Below are 21,672 nucleotides of genomic sequence, written 5' to 3' on the forward strand. Positions count from 1 at the left end.
CTCTAAGTGTTGAGTCCAGAGTTTGTTATAAAATTGAGTATCGGGCTCCTCATGTCACATCTCTGTTATCTACATCATCACTTTGCTATTTTTTCTATTCTAGCAGTTTCATCGAAAGGAAAATTTTAGCAGTGATGTTGGTTTATGTGGAAGTTCCAACATGATTTACTCTCACATCTGATGCTGCCATTGAAAGATGCATTGGGTTCCGCCGTGTGTTCAATTCCCTCTCCCTCCCCAGACTCCCATCATGACACATTTCAAAGTGAAGACCAGGTTCTGCCACCAGTGTCTCCTTTGCAGAAAGGCTTGACACCCAGTTGCTTTCAGGAAATGCCTGTTGTTTGTTGAATGAATAAATGTTTCTCTCTGCACATCCTGTCCATGCTTCATTGTGAAGTCCATATGGGTTGGGGTTCAGGGGGTGTCTGGAGGGGAGGCCCCCCTTTTCATGTGTGGAAGGAGGAGGCTTAGGGACCGCGCAGGCCTGAGTTTGCATCATGTGTCTGACAATTATTTCTTCTGCATAAAATGAGCTGAGAGGAACACCGTGTGCTGATGATCAGCCCAGGGAGGACCCAAAACTCTGTGTCTGGAGCTCCAACCCTCTTGCACAGCAGGTGCTTCAGTCCTGCCAGCATGGCGTCATCTGCCGGTTCCCACTCTCACTCCACTTTGCACACAGGGGGCCTGTGGCTCCTCAGCTTCCTCTGGCGATGACTTCCCGCATCCTCTGCAGAGTCAGACATTTGCTCCATGGACCCTTGACCCTTCCTCCTCATCTGGGTTCTCTGACCCTCCTACTGATTTGGTCTCTAAGGGGAACCCCCTTTCTCACGTCCCCGGAGTTGCGGAGGAGAATCCAGCTGGACGGGCAGCAGATGTTGGAGCCAAAGGAAGCATCAGAGGGAGAGTGCGGAGCTCTGGGTTTCTGGCCTCAGAACTAGGGCAATATCCCAGACTCTCCTCCGTTCCCAGCCCCTCCTTGGCCCCTCTCTGCAAGTGCTGCTCCCCTAACTCACCACTCTCAGGGCCACACCTGCATCTGGTCTGTCTTCTGGGGCTTCTGGCCTTGGGGGCACTTCACTTCATGAAAGGAAAACCATGAACAGGGGAGAGGGTCAGAGGCCACAGTGGCTTCTCTCTGGTCTCCTCTCTACGTCACTCATTATTCAGGGATTCACTCCCTGCACTTTTCCCCATTGGGAAATGACCCTTTATTGACGTTCCCTTCGTGGGTGTCACTCAGCTGGCTCAGAAGAGCTGATTTGTTGGGAAAACTGAGCTCGAGAGACTTGCTAAGGGCAGAACCCCCCTCGTTCTGCACCTCTGCTTTGACGATTCTTTACTTCACACTTTCCATGTTGCAGGCATGAAAGAGGACTGGGGTGAAATGCAGCAAAAATTTCAGAGATCACAAATATGTGTTGGTTGAGTGATCTGCCACCTGAATTTGAGAAGGACATTGCATTGAGGAATCAGCAGATCGTTTCGTCATCCCTGAGAGTCCAGGACGGGGTGAGCTGGAGGGACAAGGCCCTGGTCACAGTTGAGCGACCACATCTCTGGGTTCAGCTGCAGCTCCAGTAGCATCTTCCCGTGGAGGTGCCTCCCCTCTGCACCTAGGAGGCCAGCGGTCAGAGCTCCAGGGCATGTAGGCGTCACATGGACACTCTGGGGTCATCTTCAGGCCAGCCTCTTCTGTTCCTCCCTGGCTGTTACTCTTTTGGCTCCTCTGTCTTCCCTGGAACAAAGGAGTTACTGCCTCCTGCTGTCAGGACTGCTGATTTCTTGCTGAACTTCCTGGCCTTTGGAATTACTACTGGGGGGGCGGGGCAGCATTTGGGTGGAGCTGCCTCCTGTATAAAGAGCAAGGCCAGGCACCTGCCCTCAGAGCCTGCCCTGTCCCCACCATGAAGCCCAGTGGCCTCCTCCTTCTGGCGCTTCTTGTCCTGGGAACCCTGGCACCGTGGGCCGTGGAAGCTGCTGGAGATGGTGAGTAGGACTCGCCCTGGTTCATCTTGATGTGGGGCAGAGGCGGGAGTTCTTGGTGGTGTGGGGAGGCCCCTTCTCTAGCTGACGCAGCCCCGTGGTCTGAGAACCTCCCTGAGGTGGGTCCTGCCCAGCTGGGCTCCCAGGTCTCGTGAGGGTCTGAGCATGAGGAAATGCTCCTGACTCCGCTGTCCTCAGCCCGGGTCTCACGTCCTCTGTGCCTTTTCTGTTCTCTGCCTGCCCCTCTCTGCTTCGTCCTTTAGCCTCTGTGCCTGGCCGTCAACTTGTAATTTGGTTTCATAACTTTTATTTATTTATTTTTTATTTTTAAAGATTCATCTATTTATTTATTTATTTTTACAAGCACTGGGTACAGTCAGAAGCGCGGGAGGGTGAGAGAATTCACCAGAGCCAGAGCGGGGAGCAGAGCAGGCAGAAGGACCGAAGTACACTGCTGAGGGGAGCAGCGGGCGGCAGGAGAGGTCTGCGCGCCATGTGGGACCCTCCTCCGGTAGCCGGGGAGGAGCCGGAGATCGAACCGGCGCTGCGGAGGCCACGGACAACTTCGCAACCCAGCGCTCAACCACTACGCCACTGGGGAGGCCCTGATTTCATAACTTTTAAATCTCTCCTCACCCACCGCTCCCGGTTGTCTCTCTGCCTTGGCACAGCCTGCTTATCCCTGGCATAGGCACCCTTGGCTGATAATCGGGGGTTTCCAGGTTCTGTGACCCGAGTCAGCGCGTGTGGCTCCTCCAGCCCGTCCTTCTTCATGTGGGTCAGGCAGGCATCTCCCTTGCACCTGTGCACAGTCCCCTGTAGGAGGAACTCTCTACTAGGAGGGGCTTGGCTCAGGTGTCACCATGACCGTGATCCCCAGGCCCGGCTGAGTTCTTGGCTCTGTCCCCGAGCTGTGAAGGGTGGAGAATGCCCTAGGAGTTCACCAGCCAGGTGCACTAAACTTGACAAATCTGAATGCCAGAGAGACTGGCAGTGCCCTCTAGAGAAGAGATGCTGCATTGATAAGTGCAAAATGAAATGCCTGGACCCTGTGAAACTCTAGTAACCTGGTGAGCAGGTGGCAGAGCTGGTGAATGCTGTGAGCAGAGGACACAGCCTCAGGGGGCAGGGTTGGGTGGTGCTGGGACTCATGTTTTTGCTGTTCAGGGGGTCTCACTGGCCCAAACAGCCAGTGACCACCTGGCAGTGGACACAAGCACCTGCCAGCACGTCCTTTTTCAGGCCATATCATCTGGTCCTAAATTCAGAACTCTGGGCAGTGAGCAGCAGCCACCCAGTCAGCGCTGACGCCTGTCCCCTGCAGTGATGGGGTCTGGGGTTAGAGCGGAGCAGGCTCTGCCTTCAAGGGACATGCAGGCCTCTCTGGAGGAAGTGGGCGTCATGGGGCTGGGGAGATCTTTTTGTCTGTGGAGGGTGCAGCAGGCTGGGTCCGGAAGCAGCGCCATGGGGACGTGCAGGGTCTTCACCTGTGCTCTCCTCGCATCAGGGACGAAGCCTGGCCAGTGTGAAACAATACTTGGACGCTGCTATATGCGGAACCCTCCCAACGACTGTGAGACAGATGGCGAGTGTCCGGGCAACTTAAAGTGCTGTGAGGGCAGGTGTGGGAAAGTCTGCCGTGCCCCTGTGTAGGGTAAGTCTGGTGGGGCCTCTGATCCCTCACACCGCCCCTCAGTCTCAACCCCCATGACTTAGGTGTAAGGGTAGGGGGATTTCTGATTCTCCCTCAACGAAATTCACTGTTTGACCCTCTTGTGTCTTTTTTCCCTCTCAAATTTTATGCATCTGCCAGTTGTTTGCATGTCTCTGTAACTTTGGGGTACAGTCTCGCACCTCCAAATGTCACATGCTTCCCTCAGCCTCCACCGGCCTTGGGGCGAGGAGCCACAGGGTCCCTCAGAGCTCTGGTTCTGCTGCTGCCTCCGTGGCTGGGGCCCTGGCAAGGGGCCCTGTGAGTCCTTTCCCGGGTCCGGTGTGGACAGAATGAAAGGGAAAGTGCTGGAACGCCCCTGCGGGGAAGGACTCGGTACTGGGGTTGTTTCCGGCTCCATCGTTAGGTTCCTGTCCGCTGTGCAGCGGGTGGGAAATTAAACTTTCTAAGTGTTGAGTCCAGAGTTTGACTGTGAAATTGGTACATGAACTCATTCTCCTGTGTCACATCTCTGTCACCTACATCATCACTTTGCTGTTTTTTTCTATTTCAGCCAATTCTTACAAAGGAAAAATTGAGCCATGAAGTTGGTTTACATTGAAGCTCCAACATGATTTCCCCTCACATTGGATGCTGCCACTGAAAGTAACTTTGTGTCATGCCTGGGAATTCCCTCTCCCTCCCCAGACCCCATCATGACTCATTCCAAGGTGAAGACCAGGTTCTGCCACCGGTGTCTCCTTTGGAGAAAGGCTTGACACACAGTTGCTTTCAGGAAATGCCTGTTGTTTGTTGAATGAATAAATGATTGTTTCCCTCTGCACATCCTGTCCATGCTTCATTGTGGAGTCCATACTGGGTGGGGTACAGGGGGTGTCTGGAGTGGAGGCCCCTCCTTTTCAGGTGTGGAAGGAGGAGGCTTAGGGACCTCACAGGCCTGAGTTTGCATCATGAGTCTGACAATGCTGGCTCTGATTTCATTCAGGTGCATTGTTCTCCTTTACCTTAATTTCTGTAACTGCTGAGTGGAATCGAACCACTCTCTGCCAGTCTGTGGGGCACTGGGTATGCAGTGGATGTGATATGAGTACACAGTCCCCGGGGCATAGCAGGTTCTCTGAAATATGTGACACATGCCCACTGTTGGCATTTGAGCCTCTTTCATTTCTTCTCCTTCCTAAGACATTATTTCTTTTGCATAAAATGAGCTGAGAGTAATAACGTGCGCTGACCATCAGCCCAGAGGAGGACCCAAACACTCTGTCCATGGTGTCTGGCATTAGCATGGCCAAGAGAGCACAGTGAAGTCATGTTCTGGGTGGAACAGGGCTCTATGCCCTCTAGGGAAACAGGAAAGGTCAGTGGCCTCGTGGCGGGTATGCCCAGGACCAGTGCATCTGTTCCCACAGTGGCTGCAGAGAAATTTGCCTCCATGCCTGGTCCCTCTTCATGCTGCAGTAGAAAGACTCAAGCTGTCGTCCTGGATCATAGCGAGGTATGGGACAGGGAGCACGCGGCTGGGTGCTCAGACAGGAGCACCCCCAAGTAGGAGACAGAGATGTGTAATTCCGGACACATGATGACCCTGTCTCTTTACCCCTTGGGAAGCAGTTTTCACAAAAACACATTTTGAAATGTATGGCTTCTCTCTGGAGCTCCAACCCTCTTGCACAGCAGGTGCTTCCGTCCTGCAACCATGGAGTCTTCTCCCGGTTCTCCAACTCACTCCAGTTTGCACACAGGGAGCCGGTGGCTGCTCTCCAGGCCCACACGCAGTTTCAGTCTCAAGCAGGTCTCTGCTCACCCAAGCACCCTCCTCCTGTGTCCTCGCAAGGAGTCAACTCTGAGTGCTGCGTCTGTTGACTGTAAAACTGAGCGGTCTCACACCTGCTTGGCACTCGGACACGACCAGGTGACGATCATGAGTGCGCTGCTCAGTGCTCGGTCCTCGCAGGGGCTCTGTCCTTATTCAGCGTAATGATCTAATGGAGCCTGTGTATTGCGGCGGGATTTGAAAGGAGGTCGTTCTCATGGCAAAGTCTGCACTCTTTCCATGTCAGTCACTGAAACAAGCAAAAAGCCCAGAGCTGACCATCTAGGTGTGTGTGCCCAGACAAGGGAGCTTGAGTTAGATCCCCTTTGCCAGAAGTTTGATCCTCTCTTTTCTTTCGGGTCCTGCTGACCATCACCTAGTGCGCAACTGGGTCTTCTCCCCAGAAGTTTAATGAAATGTGCACTCAGGAACATTTGGAAAGCAGACGTATTTTACGCACATGCTAAAGAAAACACACACTTGGCAAAGTACGTGAGTCAGGCGAGGAAGGAATAGTGCAATGCAAACACATCCCAGCTGCCACCGAGATCACGTTCATCCTCTGTAGATTTTGTTACGTTCTCAAGCTATTGTCTTACGAAAGGTCACAGAGAAAACAGTTTAATCATAGCTTTCTAGTCAAAGTAAACAGATGTCTTCCTGAGCAGCGCACTCACGAGTGGTCAGCTGGACGTGTCCGAGTGCATGAAGCAGGCGTTACACTCGCTCAGTTTTACAAGCGACAGACACAGCACTCAGAGTTAGCTGCATGCGAGGACACGGAGGTTGCTTGGGTGAGCACAGAGACCTGCTTGAGACTGAACTGCATGTGGACCAGGAGAGCAGGAAGGGAAGGGACAAGATCCTGCTCTGAAATCTGAGCTCAGTAAAAATCCCTGCTCAGCTTCCTCTGGCTGTTGACTTCCCGGCATCCTCTGCAGTGTCAGACATTTGCTCCAAGACCCTTCCTCCTCATCCAGGTTCTCTGATGCTCCTTCTACTGATTTGGTCTCTAAGGGGAACCCCCTTTCTCACGTCCCCATAATTGCAGAGGAGAATCCAACTGGACGTGCAACAGAATTTGGAGCCAAGGGAAGCATCAGAGGGAGAGAGCTGAGCTCTGGGTCTCTGGCCCCAGAACTAGGGTAACATCCCAGACTCTCCTCCGTTCCCAGCCCCTCCTCACCCCCTCTCTGCAGGTGCTGCTCCCCTAACTCGCCACTCCCAGGGCCACACCTGCATCTAGTCTGTCTTCTGGGGCTTCTGGCCTTGGGGGCGCTTCACTTCATGAGAGGAAAACCATGAGCAGGGGAGAGGGTCAGAGGCCAAGGGGCTTCTCTTTGGTCTCCTCACTATGTCACTCAATATTCAGGGATTCACTCCCTGCACTTTTCCCCTTGGGAAATGATCCTTTATTGACGTTCCCTTCGTGGCTGTCACTCAGCTGGCTCAGAAGAGCTGATTTGTTGGGAAAACTGAGCTCAAAGGACTTGCTAAGGGCAGAACCCCCTCCTTCTGCACCTCTGCTTTGACGATTGTTTGCTTAGCACTTTCCATGTCGCAGGCATGAAAGAGGACTGGGTGGAACAAGCAACATTTCAGAGATCACAAATATGTGTTGGTTGAGTGATCTGCCACCTGAATTTGAGAAGGACATTGCATTGAGGAATCAGCAGATTGTTTCGTCATCCCTGAGAGTCCAGCACGGGGTGAGCTGGAGGGACAAGGCCCTGGTCACAGTTGAGCAACCACACCGCTGGGTTCAGCTGCAGCTCCAGTAGCATCTTCCCATGGATGTGCCTCCCCTCTGCACCTAGGAGGCCAGTGGCTGGCGCTCCCGGGCAAGTAGGCATCACATGGATGCTCCGGGGTCATCTTAGGCCAGCCTCTTCTATTCCTCCCTGGCTGTTGCTGTTTTGGCTTCTCTGTCTTTCCTGGAACAAAGGAGTTACTACTGCCTCCTGGTGTCAGGACTGCTGATTTCTTGCTGAACTTCCTGGCCTTTGGAATCACTACTGGGGGGGCGGGGCAGCATTTGGGGTGGAGCTGCCTCCTGTATAAAGAGCGAGGCCAGGCACCTGCCCTCAGAGCCTGCCCTGTCCCCACCATGAAGCCCAGTGGCCTCCTCCTTCTGGCGCTTCTTGTCCTGGGAACCCTGGCACCGTGGGCCGTGGAAGCTGCTGGAGATGGTGAGTGGGACTCGCCCTGGTTCAATCTTGATGTGGGGCAGAGGCGGGAGTTCTTGGTGGTGTGGGGAGGCCCCTTCTCTAGCTGATGCAGCCACGTGGTCTGAGAACCTCCCGAGGTGGGTCCTGCCCACCTGGGCTCCCAGGTCTCGTGAGGGTCTGAGCATGAGGAAATGCTCCTGACTCCGCTGTCCTCAGCCCGGGTCTCACGTCCTCTGGGCCTTTTCTCTTCTCTGCCTGCCCCTCTCTGCTTCGTCTTTTAGCCTTTGTGTCTGGCTGTCACCTGTCACGTTGGTTTCATAACTTTCAAATCTCTCCTCCCCCACCATCCAAGTTGTCTCTCTGCCTTGGCACGGCCTGGCTTACCCTGGCGTAGGGACCCTAGGCTGATACTCGGGGGTTTCCAGCTGCTGTGTCAGTGCCTGTGGCTCATCCAGCCCGTCCTTCTCCGTGGGGGTCAGGCAGGCATCTCCCTTGCCCCTGTGGACATCCCCTGCGGGAGGGTCTCTCCAGCAGGTGGGGCTTGGCTCAGGTGTCCCGATGGCCCCTGATCCCCAGGCCCGGGTGAGCTCTAGGCTCTGTCCTTGCAGCTGTGAAGGCTGGCGAATGGCCTAGGAGTTCACCAGCCAGGTGCTATAAACTTGACAAATCTGAATGCCAGCGTGACTGGCAGTGCCCACTAGAGAAGAGATGCTGCATTGATAAGTGCAGAGAAATGCCTGGACCCTGTGAAACACTAGTATCCAGGTGAGAGGTGGCAGAGCTGGTGAAAGTCCTGAAGCAGAGGGCACAGCCTCAGGGGGCAGGGTGGGTGGTGCTGGGACCCGTGTTGCTGCTGCTCAGGGAGTCTCAATGGCCAGACAGGAAGTGACCACTTGGCACTGGACACAAGCACCTGCCAGCAGGTCCGTTTTCAGGTCATATCATCTGGTTCTAAATTCAGAACTCTGGGCAGTGGGCAGCAGCCACCCAGTCAGCGCTGACGCCTGTCCCCTGCAGTGATGGGGTCTGGGGTTAGAGCGGAGCAGGCTCTGCCTTCCAGGGTCATGCAGGCCTCTCTGGAGGAAGTGGGGGTCATGGTGCTGGGGAGATCATTTTGTCTGTGTAGGTGGAACAGGCTGTGTCAGGAAGAAGCGCCGTGGGGACATGCAGGGCTTCACCTGTGCTCTCCTCGCACCAGGGACGAAGCCTGGTCGGTGTCCAAAAATAATGGCACGCTGCAAGATGCTGAACCCTCCCAACCACTGTGAGACAGATGGCAATTGTACGGACCACTTCAAGTGCTGCGAGGGCACGTGTGGGAAAGCCTGCTTAGCCCCTGTGTAGGGTACGTCTGGTGGGGCCTCTGATCCCTCGCACCACCCCATGACTTAGGTGTAAGAGTAGGGGGATTTTTGATTCTCCCCCAACGAAATTCACTGTTTGAACCTCTTGTGTTTTTTCTCGCTCTCAAATTTTATGCATCTGCCAGTTGTTTGCATATCTCTGTAACTTTGGGGTACAGTCTCCCACCTCCGTATGTCATATGCATCACTCAGCCTCCACCGGCCTTGGGGCGAGGATCCACAGGATCCCTCAGAGCTCTGGTTCTGCTGCTGCCTCCGTGGCTGGGGCCCTGGCAAGGGACCCTGCGAGTCCTTTCCCGGGTCCGGAAGTGGACAGAATGAAAGGGAAAGTGCTGGAACGCCCCTGCGGGGAAGGACTCGGTACTGGGGTTGTTTTCGGCTCCATCCTTAAGTCCCTGTCCGCTGTGCAGCGGGTGTGAAGATGAACCACTCCAAGTATTGAGTCCAGAGTTTGACTGTAAAAAGGGCACATGAACTCATTCTCCTGTGTCACATCTCTGTCACCTACATCATCATTTTGCTGTTTTTTTTTTTCTATTTCAGAATTCTTACAAAGGATAAATTTAGCCATGAACTTCATTTACGTTGAAGCTCCAACATGATTTCCCCTCACATCTAATGTTGACACTGAACGTGACTTTGGGTTACGCCCTCTGTGTTCTGGGAATTTGCTCTCCCCACCCAGACTCCCATGATGACACACTCCAAGGTGAAGACCAGGTTCTGCCACCGGTGTCTCCTTTGGAGAAAGGCTTGACATACAGTTGCTTTCAGGAAATGCCTGTTGTTTGTTGAATGAATAAATGATTGTTTCCCTCTGCACATCCTGTCCATGCTTCATTGTGGAGCCCATACTGGGTGGGGTTCAGAGGCTGTCTGGAGTGGAGGCCCCTCCTTTTCGGGTGTGGAAGGAGGAGACTTAGGGACCACACAGGCCTGAGTTTGCATCATGGGTCTAACAATGCTGGCTCTGATTTCATTCAAGTGAAATTGGTCTCCTTTACCTTAATTTCTGTAACTGCAGAGTGGAATCGAACCACTCTCTGCCAGTCTGTGGGGCACTGGGTATGCAGTGCGTGCGAAATGAGTACAAAGTCCCCGGGGCACACCAGGCTCTCTGATATACGTGACACATGCCCACTGTTGGCATTTGAGCCTCTGTCATTTCTTCTCTTTCTAAGATATTATTTCTTTTGCGTAAAATGAGCTGAGAGGAACAACGTGCACTGACAATCAGCTCCAAGGGGGACACCAAGCACTCTGTTCATGGTGTCTTGGCATCAGCATGGCTAAGAGAAGCACAATGAAGTCATGTGCTGTGTGGAACAGAGCTCTACGACCTCTAGGGAAACATGAAGGTCAGTGGCCTCTTGGCCTGTGCCCCATGACCGGTGGGTCTGTTCCCATAGTAGCTGCAGAACAATTTGTCTCCATGCCTGGTCCCTTTTCATGCTGCAGTAGAAGGACTCAAGCTTTGCCCCCAGTGCACAGCTATGGCATGGGGCAGGGAGTAGCTAGCCATGTGGTGCTCAGACAGGAGCTCCTCGGAGTGAGAGAAGGGATAGGTATTTCCTGACTCATGATGACCCTGTCTCTGAATGTCTTGGGAGTAGTATTCCAGGCCTTTCTCATGTAGTTGAGTGGGGAGGCCTTTCAGGCGGCCTTTCTCTATGCCAGGATACTCATGTGGTGGGTGCTCCCGTGACCTGCTATTGGCCAGGATGACCCATTGGCGGTGATGGTCTTGAGTCCACGCAGCAGATGAGTAACATGAGCAGGATTCCAGAGCAGGGCCAGCAAGGACCAGAATTCTATGATGTGAGGAAGCAGACTTGGATTAGATAATGATTAAAATAAAAACACTTACCACAATTGTGTTTCCCGAACAAACCACTGTGAGAATACACTTTGTGCTGCTTTGAACCACTGTTCCATTTGTTACCAGTGGATGGACAGACGAATGTGTGAGAAAGACCTGAAGAGGGGAGCTGTTCTGTTCATCATGAGTGTAGTAATCACCTCACCCTGGCTCCCAGGGAGCCTCACCCTGGTTATGCACACTCTGGTGGAGTCTCTCCCCCGTGTTTTCCACACAGAAGGTCTGTGTGACAACAGAATGCTGTAGAGTGACAGGAGTCATGTCCTGATGAGATTAGATTAGCTTGGCATGGCACTGTGGAGCGTGTGCTCCCCCGGTCACCTGCTCTGCAGATCTCAGCTGCCTCATCATGGGGACCCAACACAGGGAGGTGGTCTGCAGGGCGGTGAGCCCAGGGCTCTGGCCGTAACCTGTGTGGAACTGAGGCCACGACGATCACTGAGAGAGCTTGGAAGCGGGCTGCTCACCCGCCTGGTCCCGTGATGCAGTCCCAGCAGACAGCTTGATCATAACCTGGTGCCTAATGATGCCGAGTGTCTCCTTGGAGGCTGATATGCAAGTATCATCCATTTGAAATTTCCCGTAAGAAGTCTTGCTGGCACATGTGACATGACAAATTCAGCAGGAAAACCTAATAGACTTGAAATACATTTACCTACACAGGAAAACTTATTATCAAATAATTTGATTCTATAACTTAATAGAATCAGTGGTGGGAGTGAGAAACTGGCATTTCAGACAGAAAAAAATGAAGCAATGTCTATACCTCAAACGTCTCTCTCTCTCTGTTTCTTAAAGATTTATTTAAGAACCTGGTGCACAGGCCGAGGTGTGGGGGGGTCAGAAGATTCACCAGAAACAGAGTGGGGGTAATCGAACGGGCAGACTGACTGAAATACACTGCTGAGGGGAGCCGTGGGCAAGACAGGAGAGGTCTGCTTCCCCATGTGGGTCAGCTCCCTCCCTGGGGATCGAACTTGTGCTGCAGTGGCTGCAGAGCAATTTGTCTCCAGTGGCTTTACAGTGCTGTACTTAACCCCTTGCACCACCAGGGAGACCCATACTTCAAACTTTTCAAAAAAGTAAATTTCAAATGGATTCTTGCTTGGTATGAAAATCAGTTTTAAACTGTTTGAAGAAGATATAAGGTGATCTTCTGAAGGACTCTGTACCCAAAATTGACATAGAAAGTGTATCCATGAAGCAAGAGCGTGATAACATCGAGTACATCCAACGAAATTCCAATCTTTTTGAGAGAGGCCACAAAAACACATTTTGGATATTGATGCTTCTCTCTGGGGCTCTGACCTTCTTGCAGAGCAGGTGCTTCAGTCCTGCACGCGCAGAGACGTCTCCCGCTTCCTCTTCTCACTCCACCTTCCCACACAGGGAGCCCATGACTGACTCTAGGCCTGGATGCAGCTTCAGCCTCAGGGAGGTCCCTGTCAGGCTCACCCAGCACCCCCTCCTCCTGGCACCTTGTTGGGGCCAACTGTAAGCATTGCGTCTGCCACTTGTAAAACCGAGCGAGTGTAACACCTGCTTCCTGTACTCAGACGCATCCAGGAGATGACTTGTGTGTGCGCTGCTTTCAGTGCTTGGTCCTAGCAGGTGCTCGGTCCTTATTCAGTGTCATGATCTAGTGGAGCCTGTGTAGAGGGGCAGGATTTGAAAACGGGTTGTTCCAATTCCAAAGTCTGTATCTTCCCATGAAAGTCACTGAAATCAGGCAAAAAGCATAGAAACTGCCCATCTCGGGGTGTGTTCCCAGATGAAGGAGTTTGGACCATCTCTTTTCTTTCGGGTCCTGCTGACCATCACCTAGTGCGCCAGTGGGTCTTCTCCCCAGAAGTTTAATGAAATGTGCACTCAGGAACATTTGGAAAGCAGACATATTTCACGCACATGCTAAAGAAAACACACTTGGCAAAGCAGGTGAGTCAGGCGAGGAAGGAATCAGTGCAATGCAAACACATCCCAACTGCCACCGAGACCACATTCATACTGCCATAGATTTTATCACCTTCTCAAGCAACTTCCTTATTGAAAGGTCAAGAGAAAACAGTTTAGTCGTATTTCTCTAGTCAAAGAATGCGGATGTCTTCCTTTTGGAAGGAAGAGAAGCGACAAGATCCTGGTCTGAAATCTGACCTCATCAGAATTCCCTGCTCAGCTTCCCCTGGTATTGACTTCCCGGCATCCTCTGCAGAGTCAGACACTTGCGCCAAGGATCCCAGAACCTTCCTCCTCATGCTGGGTTCTCTGACCCCTTTTACTGATTTCTTCTCTGAGGGGAACCCCTTTCTCATGTCCGCAGAAATGCAGAGAAGAATCCGACTGGATGTCAGCAGAAGTTGGAGCCAAGGGAAGTGTAAGAGGGAGAGAGCTGAGCTCTGGGTCTCTGGCCCCAGGACAAGGGGAACTTCCCAGACTCTCCTCTGTTCCCAGCCCCTCCTTGCCCCCTCTCTGCAAGTGCTGCTCCCCTAACTCGCCACTCCCAGGGCCACAACTGCATCTGGTCAGTCTTCTGGGGCTTCTGGCCTTGGGGGCGCTTCACCTCAGGGAAAGGACAACCATGAGCAGGGGAGAGGGTCAGAGGCCACAGCGGCTTCTCTCTGGTCTCCTCACTATGTCACTCATTATTCAGGGATTCACTCCCTGCACTTTCCCCATTGGGAAATGATCCTTTATTGACGTTCCCTTCCTGGCTGTTGCTCAGCTGGCTCAGAAGAGCTGATGTGTTGGGAAAACTGAGCTCCAGAGACTTGCTAAGGGCAGAACCCCCCTCTTTCTGCACCCCTGCTTTGACGATTGTTTACTTCACACTTTCCATGTCGCAGGCATGAAAGAGGACGGGGTGTGACGCAGCATCTTTTCAGAGATCACAAATATGTGTTGGTTGAGTGATCTGCCACCTGAATTTGAGAAGGACATTGCATTGAGGAATCAGCAGATCGTTTCGTCATCCCTGAGAGTCCAGGACGGGGAGAGCTGGAGGGACAAGGCCCTGGTCACAGTTGAGCGACCACACCTCTGGGTTCAGCTGCAGCTTCAGCAGCATCTTCCCATGGAGGTGCCTCCCCTCTGCACCTAGGAGGCCAGTGGTCAGCACTCCAGGGCATGGAGGTGTCACATGGACCCTCCAGGATCATCTTCAGGTCAGCTTCTCCTTTTCCTCCCCTGGCTGTTGCTCTTTGGCTTCTCTGTCTTGCCTGGAACAAAGGACTTACTGCCTCCTGGTATCAGGACTGCTGATTTCTTGCTGAAATTCCTGCCCATGGAATCACCTCAGGGCAGGGCATCATTTGGGGTAGAGCTGCCTCCTGTATAAAGAGCAAGGCCAGGCACCTGCCCTCAGAGCCTGCCCTGTCCCCACCATGAAGTCCAGTGGCCTCCTCCTTCTGGCGCTTCTTGTCCTGGGAACCCTGGCACCGTGGGCCGTGGAAGCTGCTGGAGATGGTGAGTGGGACTCGCCCTGGTACAATCTTGATGTGGGGCAGAGGTGGAAGTTCTTGGTGGTGTGGGGAGGCCCCTTCTCTAGCTGATGCAGCCCTGTAGTCTGAGAACCTCCCTGAGGTGGGTCCTGCCCACCTGGGCTCCCAGGTCTCGTGAGGTTCTGAGCCTGAGGAAATGCTCCTGACTCTGCTGTCCTCAGCTCGGGTCTCACATCCTCTGTGCCTTTTCTGTTGTCTACTGGCCTCTTTGCTTCGTCCTTTAGCTTCTGTGTGTGGCCGTCTCATGTCATGTTGGTTTCATAACTTTTAAATCTCTCCTGCCCCGCCGCTCCCGGTTGTCTCTCTGCCTTGGCACAGCCTGGCTTACCCCTGGCATAAGGACTCTTGGATGATAATCGGGGGTTTCCAGCTGCTGTGTCAGTGTGTGTGGCTCATCGTCCTTCTTCATGTGGGTCAGGCAAGCATCTCCCCTCGCACCTGTGCACAGTCCCTGTGGGAGGGTCTCTCTACTAGTGGGGTTTGGCTCAGGTGTCACCATGACCCTGATCCCCAGGTGCGGCTGAGTTCTTGGCTCTGTCCTTGCAGCTGTGAAGGCTGGCGAATGCCCTAGGAGTTCACCAGCCAGGTGCACTAAACTTGACAAATTTGAATACCAGCGAGACTGGCAGGGCCCACTAGAGAAGAGATGCTGCATAGACAAGTGCAGAGAAATGCCTGGACCCTGTGAAACTCTAGTAACCTGGTGAACAGGTGGCAGAACTGGTGAAAGGTGTGAAGCAAAGGACACAGCCTCAGGGGGCAGGATTGGGTGGTGCTGGGACTCCTGTTTCTGCTCCTCAGGGGGTCACACTGGCCAGACAGGATGTGGCCACCTGGCAGTAGACACAAGCACCTGCCAGCAGGTCCATTTCCAGGTCAAATCATCTGGTGCTAAATTCAGAACTCTGGGCAGTGAGCAGCAGCCACCCAGTCAGCGCTGACGCCTGTCCCCTGCAGTGATGTGGTCTGGGGTTAGAGCGGAGCAGGCTCTGCCTTCAAGGGACATGCAGGCCTCTCTGGAGGAAGTGGGGGTCATGGGGCTGGGGAGATCTTTTTGTCTGTGGAGGTGGAGCAGGCTGGGTCCAGAAGCAGCACCGTGGGGACGTGCAGGGCCTTCACCTGTGCTCACCTTGCACCAGGGACGAAGCCTGGCCAGTGTGAAACAATACATGGACCCTGTATATGTGGAACCCTCTCAACGACTGTGAGACAGATGGCGATTGTCTGGGCAACTTAAAGTGCTGCAAGCGCAGGTGTGGCAAAGTCTGCCGTGCCCCTGATAGGGTAAGTCTGGTGGGGCCTCTGATCCCTCACACCGCCCCTCAGTCTCAACCCCCATGACTTAGGTGTAAGGGTAGGGGGATTTCTGATTTTCCCCCAACGAAATTCACCGTTTGACCCTCTTGTGTCTTTTTTCCCTCTCAAATTTTATGCATCTGCCAGTTGTTTGCATGTCTCTGTAACTTTGGGGTACAGTCTCGCACCTCCATATGTCACATGCTTCCCTCAGCCTCCACCGGCCTTGGGGCGAGCATCCACAGGGTCCCTCAGAGCTCTGGTTCTGCTGCTGTCTCCGTGGCTGGGGCCCTGGCAAGGGACTCTGTGAGTCCTTTCCCGGGTCCGGAAGTGGACAGAATGAAAGGGAAAGTGCTGGAACGCCCCTGCGGGGAAGGACTCGGTACTGGGGTTGTTTCCGGCTCCATCGTTAGGTTCCTGTCCGCTGTGCAGCGGGTGGAAAATTAAACTTTCTAAGTGTTGAGTCTAGAGTTTGACTATGAAATTGGTACATGAACTCATTCTCCTGTGTCACATCTCTGTCACCTGCATCATCACTTTGCTGTTTTTTTCTATTTCAGCCAATTCTTACAAAGGAAAAATTGAGCCATGAAGTTGGTTTACGTTGAATCTCCAACATGATTTCCCCTCACATCGGATGCTGCCACTGAAAGTAACTTTGTGTCATGCCCTGTGTGTTCTGGGAATTCCCTCTCCCCACCCAGACCCCATCATGACTCATTCCAAGGTGAAGACCAGGTTCTGCCACCGGTGTCTCCTTTGGAGAAAGGCTTGACACACAGTTGCTTTCAGGAAATGCCTGTTGTTTGTTGAATGAACAAATGTTTCCCTCTGAGCATCCTGTCCATGCTGCATTATGAAGTCCATACGGGTTGGGGTTCAGGGGGTGTCTGGAGTGGAGGCCCCTCCTTTTCGTGTGTGGAAGGAGGAGGCTTAGGGCCCCCACAGGCATGAGTTTGCATCATGGGTCTGACAATGCTGGCTCTGATTTCATTCAGGTGCATTGTTCTCCTTTACCTTAATTTCTGTAACTGCAGAGTGGAATCGAACCACTCTCTGCCAGTCTGTGGGGCACTGGGTATGCAGTGGGTGTGAAATGAGTACAAAGTCCCCCGGGGCACACCAGTCTCTCTGAAATACTTGACACATGCCCACTGTTGGCATTTGAGTCTCCTTCATTTCTTCTCCTTTCTAAGACATTATTTCTTTTGCATAAAATGAGCTGAGAGGAACACCGTGTGCTGACGATCAGCCCAGGGAGGACCCAAAACTCTGTGTCTGGAGCTCCAACCCTCTTGCACAGCAGGTGCTTCAGTCCTGCCAGCATGGCGACATCTGCCGGTTCCCACTCTCACTCCACTTTGCACACAGGGGGCCTGTGGCTCCTCAGCTTCCTCTGGAGATGATTCCTGCATTCTCTGCAGAGTCAGACATTTGCTCCATGGACCCCTGACCCTTCCTCCTCATCCGGGTTCTCTGAGGGGAACCCCCTTTCCCATGTCCCTGGAGTTGCAGAGGAGAATCCAGCTGGACGTGCAGCGGAAGTTGGAGCCAAGGGAAGCATCAGAGGGAGAGAGCTGAGCTCTGGGTCTCTGGCCCCAGAACTAGGGCAACATCCCAGACTCTCCTCCGTTCCCAGCCCCTCCTTGGCCCCTCTCTGCAAGTGCTGCACCCCTAACTCGCCAATCCCAGCGCCACACCTGCATCTGGTCTGTCTTCTGGGGCTTCTGGCCTTGGGGGCGCTTCACCTCAGAAAGGAAAACCATGAAGCAGGGGAGAGGGTCAGAGGCCACTGGGCCTTCTCTCTGGTCTCCTCTCTACGTCACTCATTATTCAGGGATTCTCTCCCTGCACTTTTCCCCATTGGGAAATGATCCTTTATTGACGTTCCTTGTGTTTGTCGCTCAGCTGGCTCAGAAGAGCTGATTTGTTGGGAAAACTGAGCTCAAGAGACTTGCTAAGGGCAGAACCCCCCTCCTTCTGCACCTCTGCTTTGACGATTGTTTACTTCACACTTTCCATGTCGCAGGCATGAAAGAGGACGGGGGTGGGAGGCAGCAACATTTCAGAGATCACAAATATGTGTTGGTTGAGTGATCTGCCACCTGAATTTGAGAAGGACATTGCATTGAGGGATCAGCAAATTATTTCATCATCCCTGAGAGTCCTGGACGGGGAGAGCTGGAGGGGCGGCCGTGGTCACACTTGAGCGACCACACCTCTGGGTTCAGCTGCAGCTCCAGTAGCATCTTCCCATGGACGTGCCTCCCCTCTGCTCCTAGGAGGCCAGTGGCCAGCCCTCCAGGGCATGTTGGCGTCATATGGATGCTCCAGGGTCATTGTCAGGTCAGCTTCTTCTTTTCTTCCCCTGGCTGGTGCTGTTTTGGCTTCTCTGTCTTACCTGGAACAAAGGAGTTACTGCCTCCTGGTGTCAAGACTACTGATTTCTTGCTGAACTTCCTGGCCTTGGAATCACCTCAGGGCAGGGCTGCATTTGGGTGGAGCTGACTCCTGTATAAAGAGCGAGGCCAGGCACCTGCCCTCAGAGCCTGCCCTGTCCCCACCATGAAGCCCAGTGGCCTCCTCCTTCTGGCGCTTCTTGTCCTGGGAACCCTGGCACCGTGGGCCGTGGAAGCTGCTGGAGATGGTGAGTGGGACTCGCCCTGGTACAATCTTGATGTGGGGCAGAGGCGGGAGTTCTTGGTGGTGTGGGGAGGCCCCTTCTCTAGCTGATGCAGCCCCGTAGTCTGAGAACCTCCCGAGGTGGGTCCTGCCCAGCTGGGCTCCCAGGTCTCGTGAGGGTCTGAGCCTGAGGAAATGCTCCTGACTCCGCTGTCCTCAGCCCGGGTCTCACATCCTTTGGGCCTTTTCTCTTCTCTGCCTGCCCCTCTCTGCTTCGTCCTTTAGCCTCTGTGTCTGGCCGTCAACTTGTAATTTGGTTTCATAACTTTTATTTATTTTTTATTTTTAAAGATTCATCTATTTATTTATTTATTTTTACAAGCACTGGGTACAGTCAGAAGCGCGGGAGGGTGAGAGAATTCACCAGAGCCAGAGCGGGGAGCAGAGCAGGCAGAAGGACCGAAGTACACTGCTGAGGGGAGCAGCGGGCGGCAGGAGAGGTCTGCGCGCCATGTGGGACCCTCCTCCGGTGACCGGGGAGCAGCCGGGGATCGAACCGGCGCTGCAGAGGCTGCGGGCAGCTTCACAACCCAGCGCTCAACCGCTGCGCCACCGGGGAGGTCCTGTTTTCATAACTTTTAAATCTCTCCCCCCACCCACCGCTCCCGGTTGTCTCTCTGCCTTGGCACAGCCTGCTTATCCCTGGCATAGGCACCCTTGGCTGATAATCGGGGGTTTCCAGGTTCTGTGACCCGAGTCAGCGCGTGTGGCTCCTCCAGCCCGTCCTTCTTCATGTGGGTCAGGCAGGCATCTCCCTTGCACCTGTGCACAGTCCCCTGTAGGAGGAACTCTCTACTAGGAGGGGCTTGGCTCAGGTGTCACCATGACCGTGATCCCCAGGCCCGGCTGAGTTCTTGGCTCTGTCCCCGAGCTGTGAAGGGTGGAGAATGCCCTAGGAGTTCACCAGCCAGGTGCACTAAACTTGACAAATCTGAATGCCAGCGAGACTGGCAGTGCCCTCTAGAGAAGAGATGCTGCATTGATAAGTGCAAAATGAAATGCCTGGACCCTGTGAAACTCTAGTAACCTGGTGAGCAGGTGGCAGAACTGGTGAAAGGTGTGAGTAGAGGACACAGCCTCAGGGGGCAGGGTTGGGTGGTGCTGGGACTCGTGTTTTTGCTGCTCAGGGGGTGTCACTGGCCATACAGGAAGTGACCACCTGGCAGTGGACACAAGCACCTGCCTGCAGGTCTGTTTGCAGGTCATATCATCTGGTTCTAAATTCAGAACTCTGGGCAGTGGGCAGCAGCCACCCAGTCAGCGCTGACGCCTGTCCCCTGCAGTGATGGGGTCTGGGGTTAGAACGGAGCAGGCTCTGCCTTCAAGGGACGTGCAGGCCTCTCTGGAGGAAGTGGGCGTCATGGGGCTGGGGAGATCATTTTGTCTGTGGAGGGTGCAGCAGGCTGGGTCCAGAAGCAGCGCCATGGGGACGTGCAGGGCCTTCACCTGTGCTCTCCTCGCACCAGGGACGAAGCCTGGCCAGTGTGAAACAATAATTGGACGCTGCAGGATTGAGAACCCTCCCAACGACTGTGAGACAGATGGCGAGTGTCCGGGCAACTTAAAGTGCTGTGAGGGCAGGTGTGGGAAAGTCTGCATTGCCCCTGTGTAGGGTAAGTCTGGTGGGGCCTCTGATCCTTCACACCACCCCTCAGTCTCAACCCCCATGACTTAGGTGTAAGAGTAGGGGGATTTCTGATTCTCCCCCAATGAAATTCACTGTTTGACCCTCTTGTGTTTTTTCTCCCTCTCAAATTTTATGCATCTGCCAGTTGTTTGCATATCTCTGTAAGTTTGGGGTACAGTCTCACACCTCCATATGTGCACATGCTTCCCTCAGCCTCCACCGGCCTTGGGTCGATGAGCCACAGGGTCCCTCAGAGCTCTGGTTCTGCTGCTGTCTCCGTGGCTGGGGCCCTGGCAAGGGACCCTGTGAGTTCTTTCCCGGGTCTGGTGTGGACAGAATGAAAGGGAAAGTGCTGGAACGGCCCTGCAGGGAAGGACTCGGTACTGGGGTTGTTTTCAGCTCCATCGTTAGGTTCCTGTCCGCTGTGCAGCGGGTGGAAAATTAAACTTTCTAAGTGTTGAGTCCAGAGTTTGACTGTGAAATTGGTACATGACCTCATTCTCCTGTGTCACATCTCTGTCACCTACATCATCACTTTGCTCTTTTTTTCTATTTCAGCCAATTCTTACAGAGGAAAAATTGAGCCATGAAGTTGGTTTACGTTGAATCTCCAACATGATTTCCCCTCACATCTGATGTTGCCACTGAAAGTAACTTTGTGTTATGCCCTGTGTGTTCTGGGTTTCCCTCTCCCCACCCAGACCCCATCATGACACATTCCAAGGTGAAGACTAGGTTCTGCCACTGGTGTCTCCTTTGGAGAAAGACTTGACACACAGTTGCTTTCAGGAAATGCCTGTTGTTTGTTGAATGAATAAATGATTGTTTCCCTCTGCACATCCTGTCCATGCTTCATTGTGGAGTTCATACCGGTTGGGGTACAGGGGGTGTCTGGAGTGGAGGCCCCTCCTTTTCGTGTGTGGAAGGAGGAGGCTTAGGGCCCCCACAGGCCTGACTTTGCATCATGGGTCTGACAATGCTGGCTCTGATTTCATTCAGGTGCATTGTTCTCCTTTACCTTAATTTCTGTAACTGCAGAGTGGAATCGAACCACTCTCTGCCAGTCTGTGGGGCACTGGGTATGCAGTGCGTGTGAAATGAGTACAAAGTCACTGGGGCACACCAGGCTCTCTGAAATACGTGACACATGCCCACTGTTGGCATTTGAGCCTCTTTCATTTCTTCTACTTTCTAAGACATTATTTCTTTTGCATAAAATGAGCTGAGAGGAACAATGTGTGCTGCTGATCAGCCCAGGGAGGACCCAAAACCCGCTCCATGGTGTCTTGGCATCAGCATGGTCAAAAGAGCACAGTGAAGTCATGTTCTGGGAGGAATAGGGCTCTATGTCCTCTCGGGAAACAAGAAAGGTCAGTGGCCTTTTGGGGGGCACCCCCAGGACCAGTGGGTCTGTTCCCACAATGGTGCCATGCAATTTGCTTCCATGTCAGGTTCTTTTTCATTCTGTGATAGAAGGACTTAAGCCCCCTCAGAGCACAGCTGTCTCTACCTCACCGTGGAGCATGACGAGGCAGCTGAGATCTGCTGAGCAGGTCATCAGAGAGATCACACACCCCACAGTGCAGTGCCAAGCTGTCCATCAAGTTCCTCCCTGTCTTGTGAAGGTGTTCCCAGCAGACGGCTGGATTATAGTCTGGGGAGAGGCCCTGCGCTAATATCACCCA

At 53.4% G+C, this 21,672-nt stretch overlaps 1 long non-coding RNA gene across 1 annotated transcript; it reads left to right on the forward strand.

Annotated features, from left to right (window-relative positions):
- Positions 1-18,234: 18,234 nt before the first annotated feature.
- On the forward strand, positions 18,235-20,816 carry LOC311179293. The gene is made up of 3 exons (XR_014617086.1): positions 18,235-18,325; positions 19,827-19,973; positions 20,546-20,816. It is a non-coding gene; the product is annotated as an uncharacterized lncRNA (long non-coding RNA).
- The last annotated feature ends 856 nt before the right edge of the window (positions 20,817-21,672 follow it).

The sequence above is a fragment of the Talpa europaea genome (assembly GCF_964194135.1).
Source record: "Talpa europaea genome assembly, chromosome: 11".
NCBI classification, from domain to species: domain Eukaryota; kingdom Metazoa; phylum Chordata; class Mammalia; order Eulipotyphla; family Talpidae; genus Talpa; species Talpa europaea.